Genomic DNA, 14,380 nt, shown 5'->3' on the forward strand with positions numbered 1-14,380 from the left:
GCCTGGACGCAATCCTGTGCAATGTGCTCTAGGTGACCCTGCTTGAGCAGGGGGGTTGCACTAGATGATCTCCAGAGGTCCCTTCCAACCTCAGCAATTCTGTGATTCTGTAATACTTAAGAGAAAAATAAAAGATGAGTATCTCCTAACGGGGCTTCAACTGTTTGCCACCTAACAATAGTATAGTAGTAAATTGCTAATCCAGTTCAAAATGACTCTCATATTGAAGGATAGTTTCAGAAGTTTGAAATGCAGTCAAGATTTGCAATTTTTTTTCATTTTAAAAATAAATACCCACATTGTTGTAAGGGAAAAGAATCCCTATCTGTATTTGGAAATGAGGTTTCTAGGTCTGTAACAGTGTAATATTATACAGTTTTAATTGTATCCCAGCAGATTATAGTCAAAGAATTTTAACAGAAAAGGTAATGATGTGACAGTGCAAAAGCACCAAAATATTTAAAATAGCACAGAAGAGGTGAGGAACATGGAAATAATTGAAGGCTAGTAGAATAAATTTACATGAAATTCAAAATCTGTGGAACATGGATATAATACTATCATCTTTATAAACTGTAGTTACATTCCTAGTGGTTTGCAACAAATCAACAAACCATTTTGCTTGGCTTCTCAGCACACCCTTTTTTGAATACCACAGTTGTCATATACCATTGCTGTTTTAGAAATCCTATGTTCAGGTTTAATTTTTGTATGTTTACCCAGTAAAATTGCCTTTATTTGGCGTCCACTTAGGGAATACAAAAGATCATTTAGAGTACTCCTTTGGTTATGTTTTGATGCTGTAAGGTTAACCAAAAAACTTTTGTGAATCGTGAGAAAGAAAAGCTTTTTATGCACTGTACCTGCTAGCTGTCACTGGTACCAGCCCTGGTCTAGTGCACCAGTTCACGTTTTATTATACAGTAAGGAATTTATTGCTTCGTTTTCTGCCATTGCCTCTTGTAGCAACCACCAGTTAGATGATGTTCTTCAGCTGTTCAGTGCATGTGTAGATATGACTTCAGATTCAGATATATACGAAAAATAAATTTTCATGTCTGTTATTTCTTCATGTAGTACATCTTCTAAGCAGCTAAAATGTTAACCTTAGACAACCACAAAAATAATTTATTGTCTATGGAATAAGCTGGACATATTCTTTTCTTTATACTGTGCATAGATTTTCCAGCGGCAAACAGGGGAATGAAGAGGAATCTCAGAAATCTATAAAAATTTCTGAAGTGCAAAAATATTAAAAGATGTTTTTGTCTTCTTAAATATATGTGTATTTTAAGAGCTTTCGAAACAACTTTAGATATGATATCTGCAACTGCGGGGACTAAAATCCTCAGTAACTGTAGAACACAATGGGAGAAAAAAGTGTTCCTTCCTCTTTTTCTGTTCATCGCCTTTTCTTTGCTGAATGGGCTATGGCGTGCATGTCATCTAATCCAAAGTATGCTGCATTTTCTTCCACTGATGTGTATCTCTGTCATGACAGTGTAGTCCTTGCTGAATAACACTGAACAAGATCTAAATGCTATTTACTTTCAGCAAACTGAATTAGAGACATCTTTTTCTTCTCCAATCTCTGCCTCCTATGGCCCTTCCAAAAAGCAGGAAGATCCCATGCTTCCACTTATGATATTGTGGATTTGTTATATCCTCTCCATGATGGTTTTTTTTTCCCCCATAAATGTTTTTTTCAGCTGTATTTCCTGCAGTTTCCATGGTTATTTCCTTGAAACCATGCCCCATCCCCCCCTTACCAAAAAACGGCCGGAAAAAACAAGATGATCCTTCTGACTGGCACAGTGGTATCTTTCTTAAATCTGCCAGAGCATTACTTAAACACACACTGACTACATTCTGTTCGATTATGTTACCAGGACTGTAACTTTCCCTAATCAAATAGCAAGCCACTTGATATTTCAAGAATTAAAATCTCTCAGACACTTTAGAGACTAGTAAAACCATACTGAGCTACACAGCCTTGTGAAATGTAGCTGGATAATTTAATATTGCATGACATTTTCTGTATAATTGAGATCCGTAAGATCTTCATAAATGGGAAGGATATAAATTTGCATAAATGGGAACCCAGCAGAAAGCTGAATTACAAGACAATTAAATAAAAAAGGAGACATAACTCCTGCTTAATTTGGGGAAGTTTTTTTTTTTTTAGCTGACTGATTTCATCTTTATCTGAAATGTTATTCCCACAGAATTTCTGAAATGGAACCTCACGGTATATCTTCAAATTTAATTTGCAGTAGAGTGAAGCTTCAGTATGGTAGTCCAAAACCAGTGTGCGATGGGATAATCAGATAAGACCGTAATCATCCTTCACAGCCTTACACCACTACATGGCTGTTTGCCTCCCTCTTCTTGACTTCCTGAACTCAGCCTTTTGATCACTGGAGACCTACTTAAATTAGTTCCGTGTTTTGTTTTTGAGGAATGTAACTGGTTTCAGATTACTACCTACAAGTGACACATTCCCTGGTGGTGAAAGCTCCTAAAGAACGTGATAAAGGGCATGTCCCTGTCAAAACGAAACTGGATAATTCTCGCTGTAAATGTCAGCTTTTACAGGTGGGAGCACAAACCGGAACTTATTCGTGCTTCTCTGAGTAAGTGCTCGAGACAGAGTTCTGGCTATCACATAAACAACTGGGAAACAAAAGTCATTTTTCACAGGGGAGAAGCAAAAGCAATTTTGGAAAAGCAGAAGTGTTACCCATCAGCAGACTGGAAAGTGACTGCAGCTGCTTCATGTGCTTGAGTGGCTGAAGATTGTCTGAACAGATGCACCTGATCAAGATCAAATTCAGTTATTGCCATGTCATAGATTGCTTCAGTATTTAAATTTTCTTCTTATATTTTCCTGCAAGTACTCTTTTTTGAGGAAAGTGATATCTCTTGATCTTGCAGGTGTCTGTTATGTAGCATTTATCAGTAATCAAGAGTGGCAACAATAGCTGCAGGCTTATATTCATCATTCTCTCTCCACTCTAAAGATTTTGAGGATCTAAAGAAAAATCAAGTAAGAATGAAATTGGTCGTGTTTGCTGGTCACTGACTTCATGAACCTTTATTTCAAATTATGTTTCTTTGAGAGGATAGCTTTCAGTTTTGCTATGAAAGTTCTAGGGTAACTTTTATGAAAACAGCTTTATTTTCCGTTGATGTATGAATTTGCTTTTCAAGAGGCTTGCTTTTGCAAAAGTATTTCTAAGGAAGTACGTATGTATGTTACCTCTTTCCTCAATAAGAGGATACCTAAGATCTTACATGAAGTACGCTGTTGGATATAAAAGTTTGCTGACATTTGTTTTTAATTTACAATGGACACTACTCCAAGTACTTTCTCCATTAGTTCCCAAAGAATCCCAGTTGCTCCTAGTATGCACCATGCAGTGACATTGAAAAACTTCCATAGCATGGGGTTAATATGAAAGATCACCTAACTTCTCCATCTCTTCAGTGGTTCTCAAACACTAATGTCCTCACAATGAAAAGGCATATTTCTTTGGATATTGTTTTCAAAGAGTCATGATATGTTTTGTATGTACTATGTTATGCTAAATTAGTGAGCATTCCCTCCTGACTGCTGTTGTGTAGCATCATTGTTTAAACCAAGCTGAAATTAATGAATAAATTGCAGATTTTGTTACCTCAGCTGTTACCTTTCACTGATGGCTAGTGCTGAGTCAAAAGCTTATTTGTTCTTTTATTTATAATGAAGATGACTCTTGCTTTTAGGAGAATCTTATTAAGCTCATTTATTCTTTCTTACAGTGCTGCTGCACTGTAATGTAGTATGTATCATATGCTTCTGTAGGACAGTGATTCATCAAACTGATCCTTCAAAAACATTTATCTATTCTTTCATCCTAAATTAAAAAGCAAATATTAGTATCACTGCTATATCACTGCTAACTTTTCAAAGCATGGTGATGAAACTGTTTCTTGTTCCTTTCAAGTGAAAGGCAGACGTTTAAATAGAAAGGTTTGGTTGTTTGCTTGCTTTCCTCCCAAAGTTTCAAAGGAAAAAGTACATTAAAAAAAAAAAATTGGTGAAGCTATGCCCACAAGTAATGGCATTAACAAAAGTTGCTCGAGTCAATAAAGGTTTCATAATAATGCTGTTGGTAATGCTTATTAAAACATTTATCAGTGGTAGGTTTGCCTTGAAACTAACCTTTAGTATGCAGCTGTAACAACAATTGAAAGCCTGGCTTACTAAAAACAGCCTCTGAAGCATGTTTTAAAAAACAATGTAACATCATTTAGGAGAAATTTCTGTGCAACTGTGATATCAAAGTTGCTTGTAAATGTGATGCTTTTTATAATTTAGTGATCTGTGTGTTAGGAAAGTAAAAGCAATTATTTTAGCTACTTCATGTAAGTTTAGGTGTATAATTTCCTCTGCCATTACAGTTAGTTGAAGAACATCGAGAGTTTGAATGTCAACATAATCCTTTAAGGCATCCACCTAATTCTTAAAGATAGAGCCTCATTTTTTCTCTTTAGTTTTTCTGCTTCCTTTACAAGCCTCCTGACAACTACAGTACTGGAGGCATTTGTTAGTACCATTAGGAACTCCTGCTTGAATGTCACTGCTGTGAAACCTCTTGGCCAAATAAGACCTGAGAATGAATGAAAAAATGTGTTGAAATAAGAAAATAAATTATTTGAAACTTACTGTCTTATTTCTAGATGCTAGTGTGTGTATGTGTTTGTGTCTGTTTTTCTTTCTCTCTCTCCGTCTCTGTACTGTGTAGTACAGTAGATGCATAGATTAGATGCAGTGATGTTGCATTCCTTAAAGTTTGAGAAGTAAACTTCATTCTTTGTTATGTTAAAAATTGCCGGAAGGGAAAAAGTTTTAAACAGCTGCTATGCTCTGTCTTACATGCATATTTTGGTCTATCTTAAATAAAAGAACTAAAATAAAAATGTTAAGATCCAAATTTTTTTTGTTAAACAAAAATGGTGTAGTCACATATTCAGGCCTAATGAAAATAATAGATGCTTTAGAAACCTCCCATATTTACAAAATCCTTACCCAGTTGTATTTACTTTTGCTTGTAAAATGTAGGGTGAAAAACAAGAAATTTCTATGTCTGATTCAACCTCTCTGACAAAATAATGGTCTTATATTCCCATTTTATATTTTTAATGTGTACAGCTCCTTTAAATTTCTAATGTGAAACAAAAAAAGAAAGGCGATAAGGAAATGTGTATGCACAGAAATCTGATAGTGCAGCAAAGGGACATGCTTAATTATTATGGCTATTATGGTACTCAGATTTAATGATATTATTATTACATTGATAATCCTAGTTCAGGGTTAGAAAAATTGACCTTCCATGAGCCTTCATGACTGTCATATAACATGGTTTAAAGATAAAATAGCAACATTTAAAACACTTGAAGTGTTTGAGGTTATAGCATCATGCAAATGGAAAAAAAAATATTTCAGCAAATTCCAAATGAGAACCAGAATTGCTAGGGTGATTTCCTTTACTGGATGGAAATGACATAATTTTTATCCGTTTTCAAGTGGAAGAGTGCTGACATGTGAAGGCAGTGCGTTGAATCTGTATGTTCAGGTTGTCTATGAACAGAACTTATCCTTATGCAAGCAATCCACATATGGCCTGTGTCAAGTTTCAGAGAAGGTGGCTGAATCAATTTAAGATGATTTTATTTGATGAAATCAAGATATGAAATCTGATGTTTCCCACTAAATTAGACCCTTTCCTATTTTTTCCTCCCATGTCGTGTCATAATGAGTTTTTGAAGAAATGTATTTATGACCAGAGATTTTGTCATGATTCTTTCGTATAGCTTAGTCTTCATTGTAACATAATCTTCAGTATGCATTAGATTCATTGTTCTATTTTTAAAAATGCATCATCAAAGGCTTTTAATGTGATTTTAAAAGGAATAAAAATGGCATACAGTCAATGCAGGTGCCACCTTATCATTAAAAACACTTCAAGTTCCTTTGAATTTCAAGGAATAGAGATAACCATCCTGTGGAGAGGATGGTTTCATCAGCGTTACCGTTAATTAATGTTGATACAACGAAATATCCCCTGTTGTTCTGAAATTCTTTTGGCAGGTGAAGAAAAGGTTGCTACAGAATCTTAAAGATCAGCGATGACTTATCTGTAGTTCATTTTCCTGTGTTATGCAGAATATGAGCTGTTCAATTAGCTGGAAAATTCATTCTCATTTTCCATTAATCTTAGACAGGATAGGGTCTCTCTGAGTAAATATTAGCATTATTAGCTGCAAATGGTGCAACAGTGTCAAAATTCAGACCATTTAATTTTTGTAAATGTTTTATGTTTTAAATGATCCCTAATGTGCAGCCAATGCCATTTTGAAAAGAATCAAGCATAAAATGGGTTATTCCCTTTTCAGTTGCATGACAATGAACGAAACATTTTGGAATTTCCATGGTTGGAGACACCCATGGCTTCAGAAAATTATGCCCTTTCTTTTAACCAAGCCATCAGTTCTTTTCCTCATTGAAAAGAACTAAATATATTGCCAGCAATAAGCAAAGCTTTTATCTTACTAGACAGTATCATTTTAGTGTTGGATGAACCTCAGAAAAACAATGCTGTTTATTTGCTGTTATGGTTGACTTCCATACAAGTGAGTAGGCTTGACATCGATGCATATGGATAATGCTGGTATACTTTCTGTGCTTCCAACAGCTACCTGTTTTACTATATTTCCACATTTCTTAATAATAATTTTTTTTTCAGAGTTTTGCTCTTAGAAGTTATGCTAAAGTAATTTTAATGACTTGCTTCCTTTGCATGCTGTTTTACAATTCATAGCTCACCAAATTGAGGGGGGAAAAAAAGCCGATGCTTTTGTGGACTGGATTTCAGCATTAGTATTTGCTGCTATCTTTAGAATGACCTGTGCAGAATCTTTTCTCTGCACATCCTGGAGAAGATAAGGCTTCTCTCTAACTTGGTGAAGGAATGCTGCCATTAGAACCATGATCTGCACCACAGACTCACTAAAATAGTTACAGACTGAGTTTTAGCTCATGGTCATTTTGTCTGCGCTGCATCCTCTTTGCAAGAGGCCAATAGATGCTTCCTCTGGTGCACACTACAGCTTCCATTTAGTGYGTGATAAACATAGGAGAATAAATCATATTTAGTTATAAAAGACTATATACAGTAACTAAAGCTACAGTTCTTTTAGGAATATTAAGAAATATATTTAAAATTATATTTGCATTCTAGTGAGAACAGAAATAATTTCTGTGTATAAAGTGCACATAAATTAAGACTCCTTTTGGCTTTAAAGGTGTTGCCTCCATGAAAATTGTTTGAGATTGAATCTGTTCTGTTGGATCTGAAGCAAACAGTCCCACAGTGAAGGTAGCTTAGATTTAGCTAGTCCCTTGGGGACTTCTTTGGAGGAATATGTACTCCTGCCAAGCCAAGGACAGGTCACGTTTTATTTCTCCTTTCACCATAGATTCTAGAACTGATTTGTGGACTTTCTCAGTAGCACCGAGCAAGCCACAGACAAAGGCCAGTGAAGCGTCCTTGGGAAGAGAGTGTCCCCCTGTTTGACAGGTTTCAGAGTATCTAGACCCTGCTAGGGAGAGCTGCATTATGACAATTGCTATGTACAATACTTTGCAGTCAGATGCAGTAAAAGCCCATATATGGCAAACCATGTTGTTATGTTTTATGAGGCAAAGCCTCACATAGAAGTTGTGTGGATGATTTTTGTTTCAAATGTGCAATTCAGTATAGCTTCAGGATATCGCAAATGGTTTTGGGTGTTTCTGAGCTTTTCATTTTATATTTTGTTGAAAGATTAGGTTTCTTCAGGCCAAGGTCTACACTTGGAGGGTGTGGGAGGGAGAACAGAACCAACAGTTACATTTTTTTAGTGTTGGTTAGTGAAGGTTTGATTGAGTTAGTCTTGCCCATACTCATGAAATAAATGATCTAAAAAAGGAAGGTGGCTTATCAGAGTCATTGGATGATCATGTTGTGCAGAGCATTATAAAGTTAATTTTTGCATTGAGGAATAAAATGGTGTACAGATTAAAAAAAGAAAAATCTTGATTGGAAATGTCATTGGTATGGTGGAGCATCTTTGTGTAAATCTATCCTTAAAGGAAAATCTCTATTTGTACTATCTAAAATACAACTTATATATATTTGGGAATACATAAGAGAAATTTTTAAAGACCTGAATGTTATATAGTCTGCATACTTAAAATTCATGTTTTATGATTTTTGTTGTTCCATGGAGATGACTCAAATCCCATATTATTTATATCTTTCTTGTTAGATCTGAAATGCTAAGATTCAATGTATTTTGGAAACTGAGTAAGAGGATTTTTATTGAGGCTGTGTGTCGGCATAATATTTGAACAGTATAACTAATTCCATGACAGTTCACAGGTCAGTGGTATCATTAGTGGATAACCACGATACAGATGTAAGAAATTAAAGCTTTTTCTAGATGCTGATACATTTGAGACTTACCACTACTTTGAAAACAGAGCATTTCTAATGAAAGACTCCTATTCACTTCAGGAATTAGAAGCACATACTGGTTTGTCACCAAGGAAATTAAAATGGATAAAATTTCCACTATTGCTGACAGAAATGCAGGCAGTATCCAGATTAGAAGATGCAGCTGGCTTAGGTGATGTCAGTGTACTTAGTTCTTTACCAGTATGAGTTAAAATTGAATCTGTTGGTATAGTAGAAATTATGTGGAAAACAGGACAGATGAAAATGGGATAGGTTTCTGGGCACGTTTGTTACCTGTATCCTCTTAATAGCAAAGATAAGGTAAGTTGCTCAGTCTGAGACACAGAAGTGAATACTGTAGCTCTTTTTCCTCCTACACATTTCTAAGCAAATACTGTTTGAAGAGTCTCACTTTGATTTGTTGGAATAGGAGTAGGAGCAGGGTATCAATAGAAGATGGATGTAACAGGTTTTAGTCTGTCTAGTGCCTTAAGGATGTTTTTTAATTTCTATAGTGTTTGAGTAATAGCACTTACTTTCTGTTAAGGCAGTAAATTCTGAAGTATTTCTATGTTTGTTTATTTTTTTACAGTTAACAAATATAGCATGCATGGTATGAATTTGTGATTTGTTCACATCTTGCATATTCCATGCAAAAAGACCTATAGCCCTGAAAAAGTGTAGTGTGGGGTGTCAAGGAAGAGAATTATAGAATGGTTTCTTTCTGAAGAGACATTGAATAGACTAACTCTTCTAGCTGTGAAACAGACTGATATGAGATATGATAGCTGTATTAGTAATTATATATGGCATTTGGAAAATAAACAGGAGAATCCACTATTGCTTGTAACAGGCAGTAAGTGTATTTAATAAAACTAGCAGGTGGAAGTTTAAGGACAAGCAAAAATGAAGTATGTTATTGACCTGTGGAGTTCAGGGCCATAGAACGTGGCCCAAATGTATCAGTGGATTCAGGAAATAATTAGATAAAATTATATGAGAGAAGCTCATGAAAGTGCATGTAGCTCAGATTGTCAGTCACAGAATGCATTTAAGTTATATAGGGCTTCCTTTTATTACCCTATACTTGTACTACTTCATACTCATCCTGTTCAATATACTGTCTGCTATTACCTACTTCTGCCAAAGTTGAGGCAAAATAATAGGCCAGATGAACCCTTTGTCTGACCCATGAAAGCTCTTCTTATGACTTTGTGTCTTGCCAGAAATTATGTTAAGCAGAAGAGTTTAAGCTACCTTTAGCCCAGAAAGTTTTGCTAGATGATGATGATACTGTGACTCTTCTTAAACTCATGAATAACTTAGGATGTTACAGTGAGCATGTTAGGATGGATGTTCAGATAAGTTATGTGTTTTGTAGTCTTGCCAGAAATTGCAATGCATCTGAGCAAATTCATAAATGAAAGAATGTGGTGGCAGTTTTTCTGTGGGTAAAAAGACTATGTGAAACCTCAAACCAAAAGTGAGAAGTCAGTTCTTAGAACAAGGTAGAAGCTATGCCTTGTAGATGTAGACCCATCAGTCATTAGTTTCCGCAACAAATCAATTGGATTAAAATTGCTGAGGTTTAGAGGGATCTAACTTTCCAAGCRTGAGCTTGAGAGGTATATAAGTCCTTTTCCTGAATCAGACCAACATAGTGAATTGCTACACAAACTCTAATTAGTTCTGCTGTTGCTGTGCAGAAGCCCGTGGAAAACAATTCAGACTATGTTAACATCAGCTAGAAATATCAATAACGGCAGGAACTCCAGGTACATGAAGAAGGAAATAGAGGTCTTACTGCGACAGTCTTTAAGTGTCTGCTGTAGTCGGACTCCTTGCCTTGCTGCCGTGGTGGGCAACATGCTGCTTGGTAGGTCTCAAACCTGTCCACCCCAGCAGGCTGGGAAAGATAGAGCCTGGAGCAGAAGCCAGAGGGAGCTCCTTGGTGCGGTGAATCAGGAGGACCAGAAAGTCTGCCTTCTCCTGCTTCTGGTTCGTGAACTCCCTCCAATCTAAAGGAATTTTTGTATGTCTTTTTTAGCTAAGTCTAGTATTTCTTTTGTTTTCAATTTCTGCTTTAAAATCTGAAACGCTATTTTGGTTTTCTCCCCCTGCCTTGTAAGAAGTCTTGATAGAGCTAGTTGAAGTGAGGGAGATAATTTGTCTTCTTTCACTAGTGTTTACATTTCCTAGATGAAAATATAGGTGAAAAAAATAGGATATAGACAAAAGAATAATGGAAAGTCAGAGAAACAGAATGCTGAGTAACAATCTCATGCATTGGTTGTTCTCATGTTTTTTTCCCAGTCCTCCATTCAAAAACATATTTCCCTGAAGTACTGAAGCACCTGCTTGTGAGCTAAATTTAGGCATAAATTTGCATTGAGCCAATGTCCTTTTGTTTATGAACACAGAGCTTTTGGCAAATAGCGTATATGGGTGACATATTTTATTATTACTTTAAATCACCATTCCCTGGGGAGGAGGGGGAAAATATTTATTTGCTGTATTTAAAATTATAAATAAATTGATTTCTCTATCATCATGTTAAAACATTTCTTATAGTACAGATAGATTTACATTTTTGTGTCTGCAGACTGTTTTGATGACAACTGTCTGACCCAACTTGGACCCTATATGTAAATTGATTTCAGCTGATTGCTTTGAATTTGAAAGGAATTTAATTTGAAAACTGCCCTGTTCCTCTCCCTGTGGTGGTAGATGCTTCTCTACGTCATCTGTTAAGCAGTGCATAGTCAGCATATGGCTTTTCCTCTCATATTTAAACTGTTTTCTCCTGAGAAAGAGAAATTCCCTTCAGACCAGACACACATCTGCTGRCTCTCTCTTACTAACAAAGCAACCGAAAAGATATCTTTCCTGTGATTAAAAGAAATACGTCTGGAGGCTCTTAGTTTTGTTCAATTAATCAAAGATTAAACACATGTGGACTCTCTACACTGAGCTTCTTTGTGCTTCTATCGAAACTGATTGGTGGGGAGCTGTACGCTAGGTCTGTCTTGACTGAAATTTAATATTTTACTTATATACATGCTTTAATTCAAGTTTAAAAGTTCATAATAAACTGAAAAAAAGCCCTAAAAGTGAGCTGTTTTATTAATTTACAACTTAAGAATATTCCATTTAACAAAAAAACGTAATGGCAAAAGTGTTAAATACTTCTTCTAACCCATGTTCCTCAAAAAAGTCAAGTCTTATAGATATGTGAATGTGCTATTTTATACACAGTTACCATTTTGGTTTCTGTAACCATTTCCAGATGCAAAAGCATTTGTGGTTACTTTTGTTCTTCAATTCCTATTAGTAAATGCTTTACTGGAAGAAATTGTTAAAGAAAGTGTGAAAAGTCCCGTATTTATCTCAATACCTTATCGTTTCACARTGATTATACTACAGATAGAAAGTATAGAAACTTTTAAAACTTGGAGATTTGTCTCCAAGGTTAAAAAATAAATTATCTTTTCTCCCTAAAGTTTACAGAGTATGTAGACTAAAAATGCCGCAAGAGCAGGATGGCAATAATTAAGCAGATTCCTTGAATACCATGCTGCTCTTAAATTTTTCATCAGACACTAGTGAGTCTCTCTCATAGACATCTTTATCTGAAGATAATTTGTTTGGCTCCAGTTTTTTTTAGTGGAATGAGTTCTTTGGTATAGTCTGTGGCGAGGTTTTAAAACAGGAAAGGCTCCACTGATAATGTGACTTTTCTAAGATATTTTATAAAACTGTGTCTTCTGGACTGCTCTTTCTAATAACTTCATGTTTGGTTAATTAACTGAATTTTCTTCAAAATACATGAAAACTTATCTATGTAACACTTTATGCATAACCATTAAATTAAAATACAGTGGAAAGGACTGTCCTTTGATAAACAGGCATCAAGCAAAAATTTTGGCAAGATAACTTGATATGCTGGCAAAGTTGGATCAAAGTTATATGTATATATATTTATAAGTAGATTAATAATAATTAAAGAAGCAGACAACAGACTATCAAAACTTCCATGATAAAATTAGATAGTAAAATAAGTTGTAAAATTTATCCTCAATATATATATTTTTCACTAATAAAGGTGGAATGGTATGTATTGCAAATTACGCCATTTAAAAATACCAACTTAAGTAATGAAGCCTCTATTTTTTAAACAAAAACATTAGTCACAACATTTTCTTAAAAAAAAAAAGACCAAGATCCTAAAGGCCAGCTAATTTGAATAAATATTATCCCTATACTGAAAAAGATAAAGTTTCTTAGTATTTCTTTATGATATTTTCTTTTTAAAAGTACCCTGAAATGTCCATATGCTTCTGGGTTTTTTTGTATGTTTATTTCAATTCAAGGTTTCTAAGGCGTTTTRCAAGTGTTTAAATGTCCTTGCACTTGGGTAGGAAGGAAGTCTTACTATTGCAGTTCTGTAGACAGCAAAACTGAAGCAGGAAGAAATTAAGCATTGGGCTTGGAGGGTCACAGAAACGTTCGTCAGGGCCGTGGTGAGACCTCGGAGCTCACTGACGGTTACGTTTGTTACTCACAAGGCTGCTCTTCATCACTGTGCTTTAGGACCATTTGAAATGTTTCATAGTTATTTTTAGCACTAATTGCAAATAACTTTCCAAGTCCTTTGAAATGTTCCAAAATTATCCCTTTTGGGTGGTGCTGGGATATAAATTTAGTTCTCGAACGTGTAATCTTAGGTTTTCCTTATATGGATTTATTTTTCTAGACCCTGGATTGAAAATTCCCTATGGGAATTCCCCCCCCCCCCCCCCCCCGCTCATGGATCAGATGAATATATCAAGATGATTGTATGCTTAACCCTTCATTGTCTAAAGAGGGGAGGCTGCAAAAGGGAAACCTTGATAATATATAGCTGCCATAGGATGCACTAGAGAACCTGGTACAGGGACACTTGACTGCAAACTTAGCTTGTTTTTCTAACTTCATTTTAGTGTGTTCCTGCTAGACTCAAGGCTGCTCCTGCAGAACCAGATGAGCATCACCGTTTTTAATTTCAGCCATGCTCCAGGAAAGCCTATCAGGTCAAATGCAGCCCCCTTGCAAAATTTAACATGCAGTGAGTGGATGTGAAGGAGGGGACTTTTTGCCCAGAACACTCCAAGTAGCTCTATGCTCCAGGAGCATGACCTCCGCTAGGAGAGATTGTAGGTTCCATGTAGGAATGATGCTGCCTTCCTCTCCTCCGTTCTCTGTGGGTTCTTGGGTACTGGTTCACCCCTTGTCTACATGAATTATCTACTCGAGCTCACAAAGCGACCTCTTAAAAGCTCATTTTCAAAGGCATGTTGATTCTAGAGCCTGGGATAGTTCTCTAACTCACTGTACCAGGAAGCTATCTTTCCTCTAGTTCAGCCCAATCCAGGGGAGACCCTCGATGATGGACCCAGCCTGCCCTCAGCTCAGCTCAGCTCCATGCTAGGTGCTGCTCCAGCTACCCAACTGGGGAAGGTGGGGAATTCCTGCAACTGTTGAGCTTCCACTTTTAGCCAGTCAGCTGTCACACGCCTTCTCTTTTTCTTTGCCCCTCCCCCTCTTCCTCCTTGTTCCCTTTTCTTTCTTTCCTGCTCTCCTGTGGGCTAAGCACATTGTTCAGTCTTGCTCCAGGCCACTGTGGGAGCCAAGTACGACTGTCTCRACTGTCTCGCAGGGCTGGATTCAGCCTTCAGGCTGTCAATTAGTTTTCCCTGTTCTAGAGGGAGAGTCACAACTCATGCATATTTCTGCTCTATCTCATGGAAGAGCTGCCGAGCTTCAAAGTTAAGAAGATAGAAAATGGGAGAAGTAATTAGGAG

At 36.3% G+C, this 14,380-nt stretch overlaps 1 protein-coding gene across 1 annotated transcript in view; it reads left to right on the forward strand.

The window, feature by feature from the left end:
- The window catches only part of ROBO1 (roundabout guidance receptor 1), a 651,980-nt gene that overhangs the window by 380,475 nt on the left and 257,125 nt on the right, over positions 1–14,380 (forward strand). The window lies entirely within an intron of this gene.

This window comes from Apteryx rowi, unplaced genomic scaffold (assembly GCF_003343035.1).
Source record: "Apteryx rowi isolate R43461 unplaced genomic scaffold, aptRow1 scaffold_42, whole genome shotgun sequence".
NCBI classification, from domain to species: domain Eukaryota; kingdom Metazoa; phylum Chordata; class Aves; order Apterygiformes; family Apterygidae; genus Apteryx; species Apteryx rowi.